This window comes from Colias eurytheme, chromosome 11 (genome assembly GCF_061535395.1).
Source record: "Colias eurytheme isolate Ceu_HAF_F1 chromosome 11, ilColEury1 Martin Lab GWU primary, whole genome shotgun sequence".
In the NCBI taxonomy this organism is placed as follows: Eukaryota; Metazoa; Arthropoda; class Insecta; order Lepidoptera; family Pieridae; genus Colias; species Colias eurytheme.
This window is the reverse complement of record NC_142990.1, coordinates 8215989-8234106: the sequence shown is the minus strand read 5'-3', so window position 1 is coordinate 8234106 and position 18118 is coordinate 8215989. Positions and strand designations below refer to the sequence as shown.

At 33.1% G+C, this 18118-nt stretch overlaps 1 protein-coding gene across 1 annotated transcript in view; it reads left to right on the top strand.

Annotated features, from left to right (window-relative positions):
* The first annotated feature begins 227 nt into the window (after positions 1 to 227).
* Positions 228 to 18118, top strand: part of heph (polypyrimidine tract-binding protein 1 heph) — a 348701-nt gene continuing 330810 nt past the window's right edge. Inside the window, exon 1 of the mRNA XM_090107154.1 lies at positions 228 to 932. The gene's annotated coding sequence lies outside the window, so the exon portion shown is untranslated. The remainder of the gene's footprint in view (positions 933 to 18118) is intronic.

Below are 18118 nucleotides of genomic sequence, written 5' to 3'. Positions count from 1 at the left end.
GCCGCGCCGCGACGGCCCTCCGCGTAAACAAACGCACCGAATAGCCTACTCCCATCCATTGAGGGACTTCACTCTCGTGCACTTGAGATTTTTTAACATAAACTTTTCATACGACGTCTGGGTGCGGGTCGCAGGGCGCGGGCGGCACGAGCGCGGTCGCGGGGGGGATGGGTCGTGCGGCCTCTCGCGTTTAGTACACCGCTCAGCAGGAGTGTCGGACGCTCGGCTTCGCAGACGCCGATTTTAGTATTCTTCGTTTATTTTCTTTTCTATTCGTTTAATTTGTCGCTCAGACCTATCGCCTCTACACACATAGATTTTGTCCCTATTGAGTGAGTTCCAGTGTTACAGTGTTTACCGGTGTTTTATTTTGACAGTGTCACGTGCGGATTCATATTATTTACCGGCTCCGAAGTTTTCAACTGTTTGTAACACGACCTTCACTTAGCACAGGTAGAGCCGGTGAATCGCCGACACACGCAAGTTTTATAGGCATAATATCAAGATTATTCCTATTAACAGACCTCTCGTGGGAACGACAACTTGTTGCGTTTTGTTATTTGACAACTAGTAAGTGATTTTTGCCGGTCTAAAGAAAGTTTGTGGAAGTTTATTATGAATAGGATCTTAGTTGGAAACTAAGTGGAGTAGTGAAGTGAAGTGTTAGTAACTTACGAGCAAATCACGTTTGAAACTCGCGCGTGTTTCTCAGGCATGCGCAGTTGGTAACCCCGAATTTGTTAATTGTAGTATAAAAACTTTATAAACAAATCAAGTGCAGCCCAGTGGTAGTGGAAACTCGCAGTGGATTACTAATAAAAAAGTGCAAGAGTGTGTGATATTTGTTTGCTCTACCATTTTTTTGGATTTGAAGCCGAACGTTCACCTGTGGGATTTTTGTATCTACCTGCGCGCGCACTCTTCTTTCTAAGGTGAGTCGAGTATATTTGAATATAATAATACATATTATATAGTATGCAGGTATGAAAAAAGTTCATATAAACATTATGTTTCCTTGGTAAAGCTTGTGCGCCGGGTCGACTTCTCGGTGTTATTTTTTGTTTTCTTTTTTTTTGTAAATAACCAGTTGCTTTCTGAAGGTCTGTCTTCAGAGTGACGTCATCACAATGTTAGGTATCCCAACAGGTTTTGTCTCACTCGCACTTCGTAAACATATTTTAAGCAATATACACATTCTCAAGTTGCATGCCTCTTCGAGATTGCGCAATCTGTTGCTAAGCATTTGGGTTTTATTTTTAATCTGTCGTATTTTTTTAATTTTTATAATTTAAATAAAATATAGATAAAATAAGCAAAGCAGATGTATCAAATGAATAGTTTTATAATTATAAGCGAAGCGGTATAGTAAAAATACAGCGATTGATTTAGTGACATTAAAAAATTGATGCGTCATTCGTACAACCGCGTAAATTTTTGATGCCATCGACATTCAGGCAACATTTGTTTGATTTTTATATGTATTTTTAATATTCACGAATAGGCTTATCCGTTGCTAGCGTTGACAGCTAAAACAATAATCATGTACATTTTTATGTAGTCTGGTGTTTTATTTATTTTCGTTGCTCATTTTTTTAAGCGTATAAGAATATTATATTATATATTTATTTTTTAATCTTGTGTCAGCTTGAATGATGAAAAATCTAGTTGTGTTGAAAGTCTTTAAAAATTGTAGGTAGGTATTATATATAGAACATTCATCATTGCCAGTTCATTCACAAATCTAATAAGAAGAAATAGACCAATAAGATTTACTATTTATATAGGTATTACAACTTTTTGACATTTACCACGCATGCGCAGAAAACTATTGTAACCAAAACAGCTCTACAATAACTTCATACAAAGATTATTCAAGAAGACGCTCATAAACATTAATCGTCTTATTATATAATCTACATGCAATTGCTAATAATGATACATCCTCAAATGATTGTCTGTTTTATATCCGGAGTTTGCTCACAGGATGCACCACGTGCTTACGACAGTACTGTGATATCTATGCGCTATATGTGTAGATATATTCATAGATATGTAAGGTCAAGTTTATATTTGTATGAAGAGTTAGCAATAGTTCCTCTATCACATCTTATATGGTTAATGTGTGTGCATGTGTGAGTTATGAATGGAAAGGTACGTAACTTTTTTACATATAAGACCTCTGCTCTGTTTGCAATCATGCACAGTTTGAGAAGACAAGTGACAATATTATATACATTGTACTACCTCCTAACTCATAAATAAAAAATAATATATTCAATAGATGGAATAGATACTACTAAATAAAGTACGTCTACCTATTTTATAGATATTTTATATTTAGTCAAAATCTATTATAAATTAAGTAATTATCGATATAATTAGATGTCTTTTATCATATTATACTAGATAATATATAAAAAGCTATAATACTCTACTCTTATATTGAGAATTCCAAACTTTATACTTTTTTACAACGGTCTTCATATTAACTAATCACATTTTTTACAGAATCCTCGAGCTCCATGTTAAGGGAACAGGTGCATTTCAATAAAAGTAATGTCTATTTGACGTTAGTCAGCTGAATAGTTTTTGTAGCGAGACATTTTTTATCTCTCTTGGGATCGAACTTCGACTTCTTCTTTACATTGCTATTGAATAAAGATCAATATCTTTATTGACAAAAAATAAAAAACGATCTACCTAAAATGTACACTAATTTGCAATTCAAAGTATAAGAATATTGTATTAAATATTAAAATCATTTATATTTAATAAATAATTAATGAATAACGTCTATAAACTAAGCATTTTACACGTTTTAAATTCTTAATAAAGTTTCAGCTTATGCTTTGCCGAGTTTGTTAAACATGGCATAATCACTGTAGCGTGATACAGCAAATTTGATTTTCTAGCGTGTGCGGGATCTAATATACTTACTAAGTGTGTTTAATCTGTACTGTAGGTGTTAGCTTGTAAGAAAATATTTTTTAAAAATTTAAAAGAACTTCCTCATTGTTCCATTATGTCCCGCACAAGGAGTCTCATTAACACTACTAGAAACAACTTGCGGTGTAATTTTGTAATCTGCCTTTGTCCGCAGGTACGACGTATTTTCAACTCATATTCAGAAAATGCGCAAGCGAATGTGGATTTTGTATTTACCAAATATGGACCATTTTCCAGTGATACAATATTTCATATTAAAACAGTGCAGATCGTTGATCATGAGTGCCAATTAGTTTTTGACTAAGTGGAATTTGAAGAAAAAATAGAAACGAAATTTTTGATTTTGAGTTTGTTATTTCGTCAATCCAAATACAGGTTTATGTTTCTACTAAAATTAAATTCGTATACTGAAAAAGCACAAGAACTCTACAATCTACATATTTTAAGTGCTAAAGTAACTCTGTCTGTCTGTCTGTTACTCAATCAAGCCTAAACTTCTGAACCAATTTTCATGAAATTTGGTATGGAGATATTTTGATACCCAAGAAAGGACATAGGCTACTATTTATCCCGGGAAAATGACGCAATCCCGGAAATCCCACGGGAACGGGAACTATGCGGGTTTTTCTTTGACTGCGCGGGCGAAGCCGCGGGCGGAAAGCTATATAATAAGTTCTAGCCAAATTAACTATTATTTTGCAATGTTATACGATGACTTTCCTGAGGTTACTATGTTTATTTCGAAAAATATTTAACTATAGTGAGTGAACGTTTTTAGTACAAATCGTTCAGAAATGTTTTAAAATTAAATTTACAAAGACATAATTCACCCAAGATACTATAAACAATAAAATGTTACGGAAAACGCATTTCAGCGCTGCGGTTACTGGCGGAAACAATGGCTGTATATAGAGATGTGTGGAAACGGACAAATCAATGCTTTATCTTATAACTTCGTAGTTCAGAAAGTTATTAAATATAACGTATAATATATTGGTTTATAGATTTTTACGTATATCCTATTCGATATGTGTTACAAACTTTTCGTCTGTCTAGGATGTGGAACTTAAGAATTAAATTTTTTGATTAATGATAAGGCAGTAATAATAAGTTGACAGACATAAGTAAATAGGTATGTGGATTGGTAGTGGTTGGTTGTGGAGTATAGGTAGCTATTATATTATTAGAAATATTCAAATACATCTCAAGTAAGAATCTGCTTGGTTGAAAGCAAGATAATATTATTATGATCTGTAAGGGCCTTGATTGCATGCTTCTATTGTTTCATTTTAAAATTAAACTTTTAAACGCGATATACTCATTAATATTTGCCCGACGGTTTGTATAATACACGGTCACGGGCACAATGTAATAATGAATAAAATCTCTTTAAAAATCCATTAAAATACGTAATTTCTAAATAGCATGTTCATACAAAAACGTGTTTTAATCCACGTGGCTTACACTTTTGCGGCTGTAGGTACTAATGACAAAAAATATTCTCGTATATTTTACGTAACAAGCCAACATTCGGTTTCGCTAATGCTATGCTAATTAAATGGTTTATTGTGTACAAATAGAAAAACATCAGTGGTCCTCGAGGTCACATTGGATTCAAGGCTATTTTCATTGGACATACGAGTACCTGCTTAATGTTTTCATACGGTTTTACTAATACTGATTTATTGTACAAAAACTAATGGAGAATCATTTTGTAGTTATTTAAATGTATGAAATTTTATCCAGGTTTTACTTTTGACCAAGTACTTGTTGAACATTAAATTGCAATGTTAGAAAAAAAAACAAAAGAATACGTAATAAACATTATTTGAGACAACAATATTCGGTAACAAAAAACAGAAGATACGTAGGCCAGTTGAGACGTGGCCTGGGCGAAACATCCCTTTTCCAGACTGACTCTACACTCTACACAAACCCTACTTTCCGTTCAAACTAGCTCTCAAGACGTTTGAAGTTACGAGCACCAGACCACTGCACCCACAAAACTTCTATTTACCTTACAAATAATAGATATCGAACTCATATTATAGGGATTTTATTGACCCGTCGCTCTATTTTCAAGCCAGAGCTAAAAACTGCTTACTGTAGTTGTTAGTCGAGTTGGACTTCCGAATCTGTTAATTCGGAATCAGTTAGTCTACTGTTTGTGGATTCTTTTTGTGCTGGTTTAACTTCCATTGCTAGGAAATGCACTTAGCATTTTTTTGTTTTTATATACTCTCATAATTTGCTTTGATGGTGCTTTATAACACTAGTGACAAACGAAAAAAAAGTCTTGCTAGTATTCATGATTCTGAAAGTTTCACAATACATTAATTACACTTAAATAAATATTTTATTTATTTTATAATTATAGGTACTAATATTCCAAACATGCATCTTATTCAAAATATCATCCATATGTACATCTAACTAGATATGACTCCATAGAGCACTATTAACCATACTAGCCAATGCAAGTTGCCCATACTCGTAAAGTAATGCCATTTAAAATAATAACACCAACGTAGCAAGACGCTATACTCCGAGAATGTATCTATAATAACATTTAGTCATTTCCTTGATACGGGTCCTTCAATATACGTACTATGTGAATTGCTTGTAGTTCTGTACATAGGTAATTAACTGATTGCAATGACGTGTTTATCTAATGACAAAATCAAACGTTAGAGATAAGCTTAATTTTAACAATGGGACCGCTGATTTACGCCTACGTAGGCACAATATCGTATTGTTGTGGAGCTTTAATGCAAATTCAATTAAATGCGTACATACTAATAATGTTCTGCGGTCTTTAATAACTAAAATTGATGATTTCATCAAGTATCAAGGATATTTTCTTGGAATTACTAGGATTGTTCGTATTGTTGTTTTATTTCATTTTAAAAAGCAATCAAAATACTTCATAACACGTTATTTAATAGAGATGATTTATAGAATTATGACATTTTTTATTAATCACCGCGATGATATTCCGCGTTGTGAATATTAATGTACATCCTGGTAGATCAATAAAAGTCTTTTATAGAGTTAAATAAAATTGCAAAAAATAAATGCCATAAGTTAGTTAGGACTATAGAGGCAATATACCTACCTAACTGATCGTTTGTAATTTAGTCATTGTATTTTATATGCATAATGAATATCATACACGTAGTTAAATATAAAACCAACAATAAATACCTACACCGTTTAAATCGTATTTTAAATCCGTTACAAATCCTTTAATTAATTATTTAGTAATTGTCAATAGTGTTACCTATCTATTACGATGAAAAGTCTCCATGTTATAAACTACTACATATAGGCATACGAATAAATATACGATTTACATAAACACATTCTTATGAAACTCAAATACGAGAAGCACACAGACATAGATCATTGTAATACCACAATACACAACAAAATTGACATTCGAGTACATGAGGGTCAATGACCACTTACCTAACTATACTATTATTGGTTAAACAGGAAATGGTGAGACTTGAAGCCATTGCATGATGTAATAGAATGTCGAATTATTGTTCCTTCGACAGGTGTTTATAATAGACCGGGAGATACTGACACAAAATTTCGAGTCATTTGTAACAGGATGGCGGTTCTACAGGGGTCTTAGTACGCAATGACAAAAAGAAAAACGATGGCGTGAACGCTGGTACCGGCGGCTTAGTCGCGTGGGCGTTAGTCGAACTCGTCGGAAAATAGCGAAAGTCAAACGATTTGTAACAGTATGGCACTTATTTTTCCTGTAAGTTTGAGGATCAACAAATATAAATACAAAATTTCAAAGATCTATGTGTTGGAAATCTTCACTTATATAAATTAATAATAAATTAAGTTTTCAAGTATGACAGCACTTTTTCCCCCTACTAGAAGTATGGCAAATATAATAATGGTCACATTTTATCAAATACTCTCCAAAAATCCAAATGCAATACTGGTACAAAAAGTTTGGCGAAATAAAAATTTTTTGCAGATTTTCGGCGGTATGGCGACCATTTGGAATCGTCCGAAAAGTGTGGCATGGCGATTTTCGTAAATGGCTGCACGACGATAGTTACCTGTGCAAAAGTTAGCCTGGTACAAATGGTTGAATGATTGTTTTATTTAAATCAACACATTCGCGTCGGTATGGCGGGTTGTAAGTCACACCGGAAAAGTATGGCATGACACTACCGCCTACTACTTTTTTATGGGCTATCGGTAAATTCTAAAATTTTTGTGTTACAAATCGTTTGACTTTCGCTATTTTTCCGACGAGTTCGACAAACGCCCACGCGACTAAGCCACCGGTACCAGCGTTCACACCATCATTTTTCTTTTTGTCATTGCGTACTAAGACCCCAGTAGAACCGCCATCCTTGTTACAAATGACTCGAAATTTTGTGTCAGTATCTCCCGGTCTATAAATGACGTGTGTAGAAAGGAATTTAATACCTACCAATGACTTTTGACCTTTCAAAGACATCAGTGCGTTTATTTTGCGTATCTAATTGTTAAATTTTAGTCGAATTCATATTGAAAGAATGTTTCTTTGTAAAAATAATTAAATTGAAACGAAGCGCTTAAAGATATTGATAAAATCTCGCTGCGCTTTGAACCGATTAAAATATTTTCATTTGCAGTTATTTTTCTTTTAAATATGGTTATTTATAGCACTATTACAAAATCATAGTTATCATTTAAATACACAATTAATTCAAATTAATGTTATTTACACACTAGAATTACGAGTCGGTAAATCGTCGCCAGGGAATAAATAATGATTATTGATTATTAAGTTGTTTGTTTTAAAATTACATACCGCACCTTTATGGTATGTATTAAACAGTAGATTTCATTAATCTAATATATTATTTTTCTTTAGTAAAGAATCAAAAATTTGTCTTTAAATATTTTATTAATTAGGTACTACAACATTCCTTTATTTGAGTTGAAAAATAATAATTTAAATTGTGTTTTGTTATTCGTGACCTATGAAAGTTTCCGACAGCCATACATACGGGTGGTGTTTAACATCGTAAGCTTAAAATAATTTATGCCAGTAATTTGTAGAATTTAATCAAGTAAAAACGCTCGGAACTCGAAACAGGGACGGTGTGGCCTCAAGACTCGTTAAATAAATGTTGACTCCTGTAATTACGTATGGAGTGTGTAAACATGTGCCAAGACAGGTAAGTAAATTGGCTTTTTATTGCCAATATCTGTGTACATGTTCGGTGAAGAGAGAATATGAAGACAGGGAACGTATGATGTGTTTCCATTTGATTTCTGACTAGATGAGCGTGGATTGTGACGTGTATAGAATCATATCAAAACTAGAAACTTTATTGAAAGAGTATTAGAAGAGCTTTATAAGCTTAGTGCGATATAATATATTAACTTTTTCTGGAATTTTAGATAGCATACATAGGTTTTATTGTTGCTCAAACTACGGCATACAATGTCATGTAATAAATAGCTTAATAGGTACATTTTCTTTCAATTCAGCTTTCGAGAACCAGGTCTAGAAATAAATATATACATCAAATATATAATAATGTATACTAATATTATAAAGAGGAAAGGTTTGTATGTATGTATGTATGGTTTTCACGCATAAACTACTGGACCGATTTTGATGAAATTTGGCACAGATAATCTTTAGACCCTGAGGAAGAACTTTGGCTTTTATTGCGAAATATGTAACACGGGCGAAGCCGGGGCGGACCGCTAGTAATATATATGTACATCAAAATATCGTTACCTTACAATGTAAATGAAGCTCATTTATATATTCAATAGAGTTTTCGCACAAATTGCAATGTTTATTCCATTCACATCCACATTTAAGAAGCTTGACCTCTCATATTCGCTTCCATACGATGCGAAATCCACTCACTTAAAATGGGCGGTGAATATTTATGAGACACAAATGCGGACGAACCCGAGGGGCACGCTAGTGATTTCGAGCGAGGAAATAAAAGAGTTAAATCTGTATGGGATTACTATTATCCGTCATAATATAATGTACTTTTTCAATAGCGTCTTGGAGTGTTTTATCAAAGGAAGGTAACTCTTTGTATCTGCCTTCTTTTTGGTTTCTATTTTTGTATTTTATTTCGTTCGTATGTTTTTGGTGTAGTACTTTTATTATTATAAATGAATGTTAGATGAAATTACTGTATAAAGCTCTGTTTTGAATTTTGATTTATGAAATTTAGACTTTGCCCAATGGACAAGGTTCATGAACCTTTAAATTAGCTGCGAGTTTTGAGCGCATTGCATTTGAATGACTAATTAATGTAATTCATTTCGACTATATTCCCAACTTTGCAGTCTAAACTATAAACTAAATATTCCTGTTTAAGCTCTAAGATACAATGTGTTACATATTAAACGTATAATTCTTGAAACTACGATGTTTAGATTTAGTTACCGATTTAACATCTGCTGAATATAATTTGGTTTATTTGATGAAAATAAAACTAATAATTGTTTTTAAAACTAATATAATATGGTGAATAAATATGGGTAAACCATTAATTTTAAGCTACGCTTATCGCAGAGTGTGAAGTGATGCTTTGCATTCTACTATAGTCCATACATATTATGAGAAATGAAATATAAGTAAAATTTGAATTGAACAATTTTAATATCATAGTTACATTAAAGAAGATGTGATTTTGATGACTAAACTAATATTATTGCCATGTTAATCTCCTACACACGTAAAATAAACGATAATTACATTTTCACGAACACAAAGTACAGAATAATCACCTTTCTTAGTATAACTCAATGATAGGCCATTGTTTGTTTTCAAATTGAATTTTCCATTCTCTTGGCGAGGTCAGAAGTCAGGGATGACGTTAATTACCGCAAGGATAAAATTATAAGATAAATTAAGGTAAGATTTCTCTTGTAACAGTAGGTATTAGGTTTATCGTTATTTACATAATTATTTTAACCATAATGATGGCTCGGATTACAATGAAATAAACGAGTTGTATTTCTTTTGTAATTTTCCGTTAATTAATACGTTAGCATTATGTTATATTGGAAAAACATGGCTGAATAATTACGTCTGTGTCGAAATAAAACTGTAATAAATTACACTTACATCACCCGTCCAAACATATCTCAACCTAAATAATGAATAAAAATAGTTTTTATACCAGCATCTAAAGTAATAAAAATAGTAATTTCGATGGGCCTTTTAAACCGGATCCGGGCTCGTCCCGTATGCATACCGACAGACGAATTTATATCTTGATGTCATCGATTGAAGTAGAGCTGTTATTTGACGAATCAAAGGACTTGTAATGCTTATTATTAAAACATTTAAAACGGGATTTAAAATTGACAAATGGATGCGATATGAGCAATATTTACCATTATGTAAATTTTGGACATTAACATATTTTTTGTGAGTCTATAGACATTATGATGTATATGCGTAGTGATATTTTGCGATATAGGAACACAATTTTAATTTTATTTTTAAGTCAATATATTTTGGAAATTCCGCATTTTCGTATAGCCTTGAATATACCTATAATTTCGGAATATGATTCTATAATTTTTAAATACCTATTTGAATAATTATTTAATTGCGTGAATTTATAACAAGGTGTTTAAGCGAAAACCACCCGTACCATCTTCAATATTAAGTTATGAATACCTATTTAAAATATGATGATAAATTTTCTGTAGAAACCGTAATTAATGCAAATAATATTGATTATTTGATTGTGTATATTTTGATAGCGGAAAATACACAGGAAACGGTTGAAACTTGATCTTTACACAAACAATCTAGTCCAATTTCAAAATAGCGATCGAAGCTTAAGCTCCGTATCCATGGATGAGGAAAACGCGTATAGTGTTTTTACAATTATCGTCTTTATTCCGTACGACACGACTGAGTAAAAACGCCGCGTTGTCACGTCTTGGTCACTTCACGGCACGATATAACGTGTGAACCGCATGTTGTCGCCGAACACATAAGATTATGAGTACATATTATACTCGTATGAGGAGTCGTGAGTCGTGTTACGCTGACTAATGTCTCCTTATATCATACAGTTGATAAGAGGGAGGAATCGCTGCGATAATGTTGCCCGTGAACAAGGCGCCTTACAGCTAAGTTTAATCGGGCTACGAGGGGAACTGTAATTAATTAATGCTGTCACTGACAAGCCTAGGTAAGTTGTCTTTAATAACTGAAAGTGGATGTTTAAGGGAATTGTCAAAAACGTAGCCGACGACGCGATATTACTCAATATTAGCGTGGATGAACGATGGAGCTTTTAACTTTGAAGGTGGATAAAGCCACTTAATTACAACCCGTCAGCAGGAATCAAAAGAGTCGCCAGTTAAAAATAAACCATGTTTTATTTATTTGACGTTAAGCCAAAAGTTTAATTTAAAAGCAGGCGAAGTTTTTAATGTGCCTACCACAAAAACTCAGTTACGAAATGAATGTTTATCTCAAATACGTTTGTTTTGTTCCAGTTTTTACGGTAAACAGCAAATGTACCAGAAGTGATAACTAAGAGGGTTGAATTCGAGTTTTGTTTCAGTTTACAATGGACTTGAGTGATAGAGCTGAAGAGACTGATTACATAACTGCCTCTTAAAATACTAATTTGTTGGATAGATGTTGTATTTTTTGTGTAAAATTGTAGTTAAATCAATCACGGTTGAATATTTATTGGACAAGACAGTTAATTTAAAAAAAAAAATTAGTAAGCAATTTAAAAATAACTTCATCAAATAAAAGATTTGTTCTTTCGACTTTAACGTTTAAAAGCTCAAGGAATATATTATTATCTCTGGAAACTGATTAAAAGTTTCATTCTAAATACGATAGTCATCAAAATAATCACATGAACTATACACACTCAAAGATTACTCAAAATAATATAACTTTCTGTATTGTAACACAATACAGTTCCACGGAGCGTGGATGAAGTTGCAACTTGCAAAAGTGTGCAGCTGAATGTAGCAGACTAAGGAGATGCCTCCAGCGAATCGTACGTAATGCGTTCGATAATATATTCCGATCGTATTTATTTCTAAAGCTAGGCAACGAAACAAGGTTTTGTTAGGCATCCCCTGGGCTCCTGTGTCTTGTAGAACGTACTTTAACTGTAAAGGTAATGGTTGTAATGTAATTGAGCTTTTGTATACGATGCAATGGTTCGTGATTTATGTTTATTTCATGTATTTTCAAAGTAAGTACATTAAATGTCTGTATTTAATTCACTGAATACAATTAAATTGATTCAGTGAATTAGATATACACATTATTGAACTCAATTCCGCTATTAAAAAATAAGTAAGAAGAGGAGATAAGCTCTATGTAATGAAGACTTTTTTTACAGCACAGTAGCTAAGTTTCACTTTTTACTTAGCTAAGAAGTTCAAAGTATTTGTCGTATATTGGGAATGTAATATTTACAAAGTCGCTGGAAGTTTTATTGAAAATTTAAAATTCTGCGCGAAAGACTAGAAGAAATAAGAGTCAACTTGTCTCACCGCAAATAATCCAAGTGTTATATCGAATTTTAGATAAAACACTTCTAAATTACGTGATGCGACATGATATTTACTTAGAAGGTTAGAAAGGTATCTTTATCAGTAGCGTCGAAAAAATAATTGAAAATGTTGTCTGATTATCTATGCGAAGAGCCACGAAGAGCGATATTAATCTTTATATAGGTAACAAGAGGTCCGCCCCGGCTTCACCCGTGGTACATATTTCGCAATACAAGGTAGCCTATGTCCTTTCTCGGGTATCAAAATATCTCCATACCAAATTTCATGCAAATTGGTTCAGTAGTTTAGGCGTGATTGAGTAACAGACAGACAGACAGAGTTACTTTCGCATTTATAATATTAAGTATGGATTATATTTTTTCGATTACGTCTAACTATTAAAACCACTACTGCTCCACTTTTTCAAATGACAATTATTTTGACAATTTTAAAATATCGTTTTATTTAATTAAAAACAAAAAATATCATTCTTTTGTCAAGCCTCGCCATATTGGCCTATTTTAGTTGCGTTATGAATGGGCATAGTCAGAATGGACTGAACGAAACTCGGTGATATTTGCACAATGCATCGTTGGTTTAGTCAGGTTATTGAAACCAAAAGTTTCCTTGCATCTATATAAATAATGAAAAAATAAAGAGCTATAAATCGGCGTACAACTGAGGTATGTACAATGTGCATCCCTTCATTTCCTTCATGCTCGCTTCTACGTTTGATTCTCAGATATTATGACATAACAATAGAAAAATTTTATTTCAAATAGATCTTTTTTATGTTGTATTATTATAGAGGGTTACTTGAAAGTTTTTTGACAAAAAAAAATGTCCCATAGGTATGTGGTTAATATGCAGTTTAAAAGTAATAGAGTACTATTTTTAAGGTAAAATAATTCGATGAGAGAATGGGCCATGTCTGGCTGCATTATGTCACACGGCTAATCAGGTAGAAATGACTGTAAGCTTGTCATGTTACACGTCTTTTTATATCAAATGGCATTAGCTGTTGTTGATACAGTTGAGGTTTGTGTCAATTTACTCAGTTGATATGATAGTGTCTCAAGTTTCGGTTTGTTTGAATAGGATTGTTGCCGTTAAGGAGGTTAATTCTCTAATTAGTAAGCTCTTCTTCGTAATCCCTATTTGCTGATATAAGATCTTGTACGTCGTAAGGAAAGTGAATATTCATACTGTGTAATACTTTGCTGATCACGTTTTTGGGACACACTAGTGACAAAATATAGGATAACTTTTTATGATAAATTAACGATAGTAAAAAAAATGTTGTGTGGTTTTATGAAACCACGGTAAAAGTGAAACTGTTCGAACGGTTCCGAACACTGCTTTGTGTAGCGCATGTCGAGTGACGGTCAGCTGCCGAGTAGGTATACCTACTCGGGACGCTGTAATAAAAGTTTCAATTTAAATACAATAATAGCAATTTGTTTTTTATATAATTGACTCAATATTATCAAACTAATTTAAGAATTCGTGAATCCTTCAATTTTCTTTCGAAAGAGTATCTTAAATTTTTACGTGCTCCTATCATCGCAACCTTAAGAGGTGTCATTATATTCTCGAGTAAGTCACCAAGGTAAAGCTTGCTTTGAAAGAATGACTCTTGAGACTCAACACCACTCGTTCTTATCCACGCTTCTTACCTCGATGCCTCGACTGACTAGCGACAGTTTTCTTCGATTGTTATGTATTTACTTGATTACGAATTCTAGTGGTTAATCGATGAATAAATGATTTAAAGAAGTTGGATTTTTGAGGTATTTGTTACTTCTTATTTTGTCAACTTTTTTTTGAAGTGAAACTTATTTAGGCGCGTTGAGAGTAAAATTTCAAGGTCATGGCAATACCGTCACGTTATGGAGTGAAGCGACGATTTTGGTATTTTTGAATCTTGCTAAAGAAGTTTCGTTTTTGACAAGTGTGCTCAGCACACACGCTCTTTTTTACTATTTTGTCAACTTTAAGTACAAGAGTAAACAATTATTGAAACATTGATTCTAATTCTAAAAATATACGTATACTAAATTGGTGTATACGAAGCCGCTTAATCTATCAACAGCTGACCGAGACTAACCAAATGTCAATGTTACAATGACTTGAAACACTACTAAGGTTGCCAGCTTTTGTTTTTATTTTCATTTCATTTAACGCGTGTACAATTACAGCTAATATTGTTACTAATTATAATAATATGTACCTAATTATAATAATATGGTCATTGCATATGACAATAACATGTACAGGAAGTAAATATTCTCAATACACTCACTTCGGATCACTGTGGCCAGAAAGTAGTTTTTGAATGGGATTGTTTACCTGAATTTAAAAGAATTAATGTTAGGCCTATAACTAAAAAAGGCATTAATAAATTTAGAGATAATATTAATAAAAGCCTGCCCGTACTGAATGATCAATCCTGTCATAATAATCCTTGTGAAATGTTTAAAAATCTTTTTAATTTAGTGCATAATGAATTTGAAAAAATATTTAAAGTTAAATCTTTAAATATTACCAAGGATTTACCATTTAGTAAATGGGCGACACCTAGCATACATAGGTGTAGGATCGTTCTTTATGAGTTATATGGTATGAAGCAATATAATAAAGACCCATCTTTTCTTAGTTATGTTAGAAATTACTCAAAAACTTTTAAAATTGTTTGTTTTACTGCGAAGCGTTTGTATATCAGAGATAAAATACGCGACTCCGATAATAAAGTTAAAACAGTTTGGTCTATTATTAATGGTGAAACGGGTAAAAGCAAATCAAGTAATACCATAAAACTTGTTAATAATGGCATGGTTATTGACAAAAATGCTGATGTTGCGCTTGCATTTGAAGATTTCTTTAGTAGTGTCCCTGCTAGCATTACTAATAATTTAAATTCGTCTTCAGCACTTGCAGAGACCTTTTTGAGGGACCATGTTGCGGGGTGCAGCACATTATTTGAATTGCGACACGTAACTGCTAATGATATTGTTACAGCCTTTAAGACACTAAATTTAAAAAATACTTGTGATCTTTGGGGAATGTCCGTAAATTTAGTTAATAATATAATAGAAAATATTGCGAACAATTTAGCTTTTATATTTAATAAGTGTTGTGACTATGGTACATTTCCTAATTTATTAAAGCTTAGTAAAGTTATACCTCTATTTAAGAGAGGCGATCAAGAAGACTGTAACAACTATAGACCTATCTCGATTTTACCAACATTAAGTAAGGTATTCGAAAAGTTAATATTAAACCAATTGACTAGTCACTTTGCATCTAATAATTTGCTGCACACCAAACAGTTTGGTTTCACAAAGGGGCGCTCAACCACAGATGCTGGAGTTGCACTACTAACACATATATATAAGGCATGGGAAAACTCAAAAAATGCTTTGGGGATATTTTGTGACCTCTCCAAGGCATTTGACTGCGTTGAACATTGTACCTTATTGCGTAAACTTAATCACTATGGGATTAAAGGACAAGCTCAGAACCTCATAGCCTCATACCTGCATGATAGGATACAAACTGTAGTTGTTAATGGAGAACGTTCTAGCGGTGCGTCAATTAACATTGGTGTTCCACAGGGATCTATTTTAGGACCCTTCTTGTTCTTGGTATATATCAATGATCTACCTTATTATTTACAGGATAGGTGTGAAATAGTTCTGTTTGCAGATGATACCTCATTAATATTTAATGTGGATAGGCATGACCCAAATGTTGACGAAGTGAACAGTGCTCTTTTACACATATCCGACTGGTTTACTGCTAATAATTTATTATTAAATGCCAAAAAAACAACTTGTGTTGAATTTTTACTACCAAACGTTAAAAAGTTAAGCAGAAATATTACCTTGAACGGGGAGGTATTACACCCTACAGAATCGACTGTATTTCTTGGGTTAACATTGGACGAGAAACTACAGTGGGGAGCCCATGTCAACACCGCTGCAGGTAAGCTCAGTTCAGCAGCATATGCAGTCCGAAAGGTAAGGCATCTCACCGATGAAGATACAGCTAGATTGGTTTATTTGAGCTACTTTCATAGTATTATGTCCTATGGAATTCTACTATGGGGCAGGGCAGCAGATATAGAAACTATATTTATCTTACAGAAAAGAGCCATTCGTTCTATATATAATTTACGTGCTCGGGACTCACTAAGAGATCTCTTTAAGAATACTGGTATCCTTACTGTACCATCACAGTATATATTTAATAATATTTTGCATGTACACAAAAACGCCGACTTACACACAAGAGTAGGAGATAGACACTGTTATGGCACAAGGAACAGAAATAGAATTGAAATGCCATTTTTCCGATTAGCTAAAGTTAAAAATTCATTTATGGGTCAAGGTATACGCTTTTACAATAGAATTCCTCATAATATTAAAAGGTTTTGTAGTTCTAAATTTAAAACTTATATAAAAAATGTACTAGTTCAGAGAGCGTACTACAGTATTCAGGAATATATGGACGATAAAAACCCATGGAGGGTTGTCGCGTAAAAACCACAGGACAGTTCTTTGGCATGTTATTACAATACTTATATTATGTTGTTACATATGTATTTTGTAAAATTGTAAAACTGACATGATTTAAAAGAGCAACTATGGAGTTTCTTGCCGGTTCTTCTCCGTAGATACTGCTTTCCGAATCGGTGGTAAATTTTAAAATATGTAATGACGTTTCAAAAGTGCTTCTATAAGAAGTCTAATTGAATAAATAAATGTTTGAGTTTGAGTTTGAGTTTGAGTACGCCAATCTGTATGAAAATTAGGCGCTGATCATGTTATTATACTTATTCTGTTATGAGGGAAACTTTCCATTATGGAAGTAGAGAAGATTAGGAAAAGTGAACACGTTTATAGTCAATGTTGCTTTAGTATTAACATCTTGATCAAGCTTTTCTATGATCAAAATTGGATTTCTCTACTGTAAACCTTTAGCGTTTTGTTTCTATTTTCCCATCAAAACTGGTATAACGAACATTTGCGTCACTCTGTCCACTCGTAGCCTCATTACGTCTTAATGTTTACACCAAATTGAAGTTAACGCTAATCCACAGCTGCTCACACCCGGTTTATGCCCTTACGATTTCAAGCACGTCAATCATGGAAGTTATAATTGGATGGATGAGTCGCGATTATAGGTTCACGCCCGGCCCGTCTCTCAGCTAAAGCAGTTAACTAACTATCCGATACTTCTCACGTCTCCTTAACTGTTACTTAATAGACTCTTCCATTTGTAACACGCTCGCTTTTCTCAATTAAAGTTATTCTAAAGTAATTTAAATTATTTAGTCCGGTTGCGGTGGTTCCCAGGATTTGTGGCGATTGCGCGATGTTTTTGTTTCGTTCTTGTTCGTGTATTTTTTCAGGTTAAGAAGTTTCGTGTATTGAAAACTTGAAGTGCTTCTATTACTGATTTTGTGATTTTGTTTACCAATTTCGTTTACTGAGAAATAAGATAATATGTATATAAAGGTTAATTATTATGACTATTACTCGGCTGATGCATATTTTATGTGAATTTTTTTACCGATTTACTTTTCGTGATGCCATTAAAATAATTAAGTTACATCATCATTATA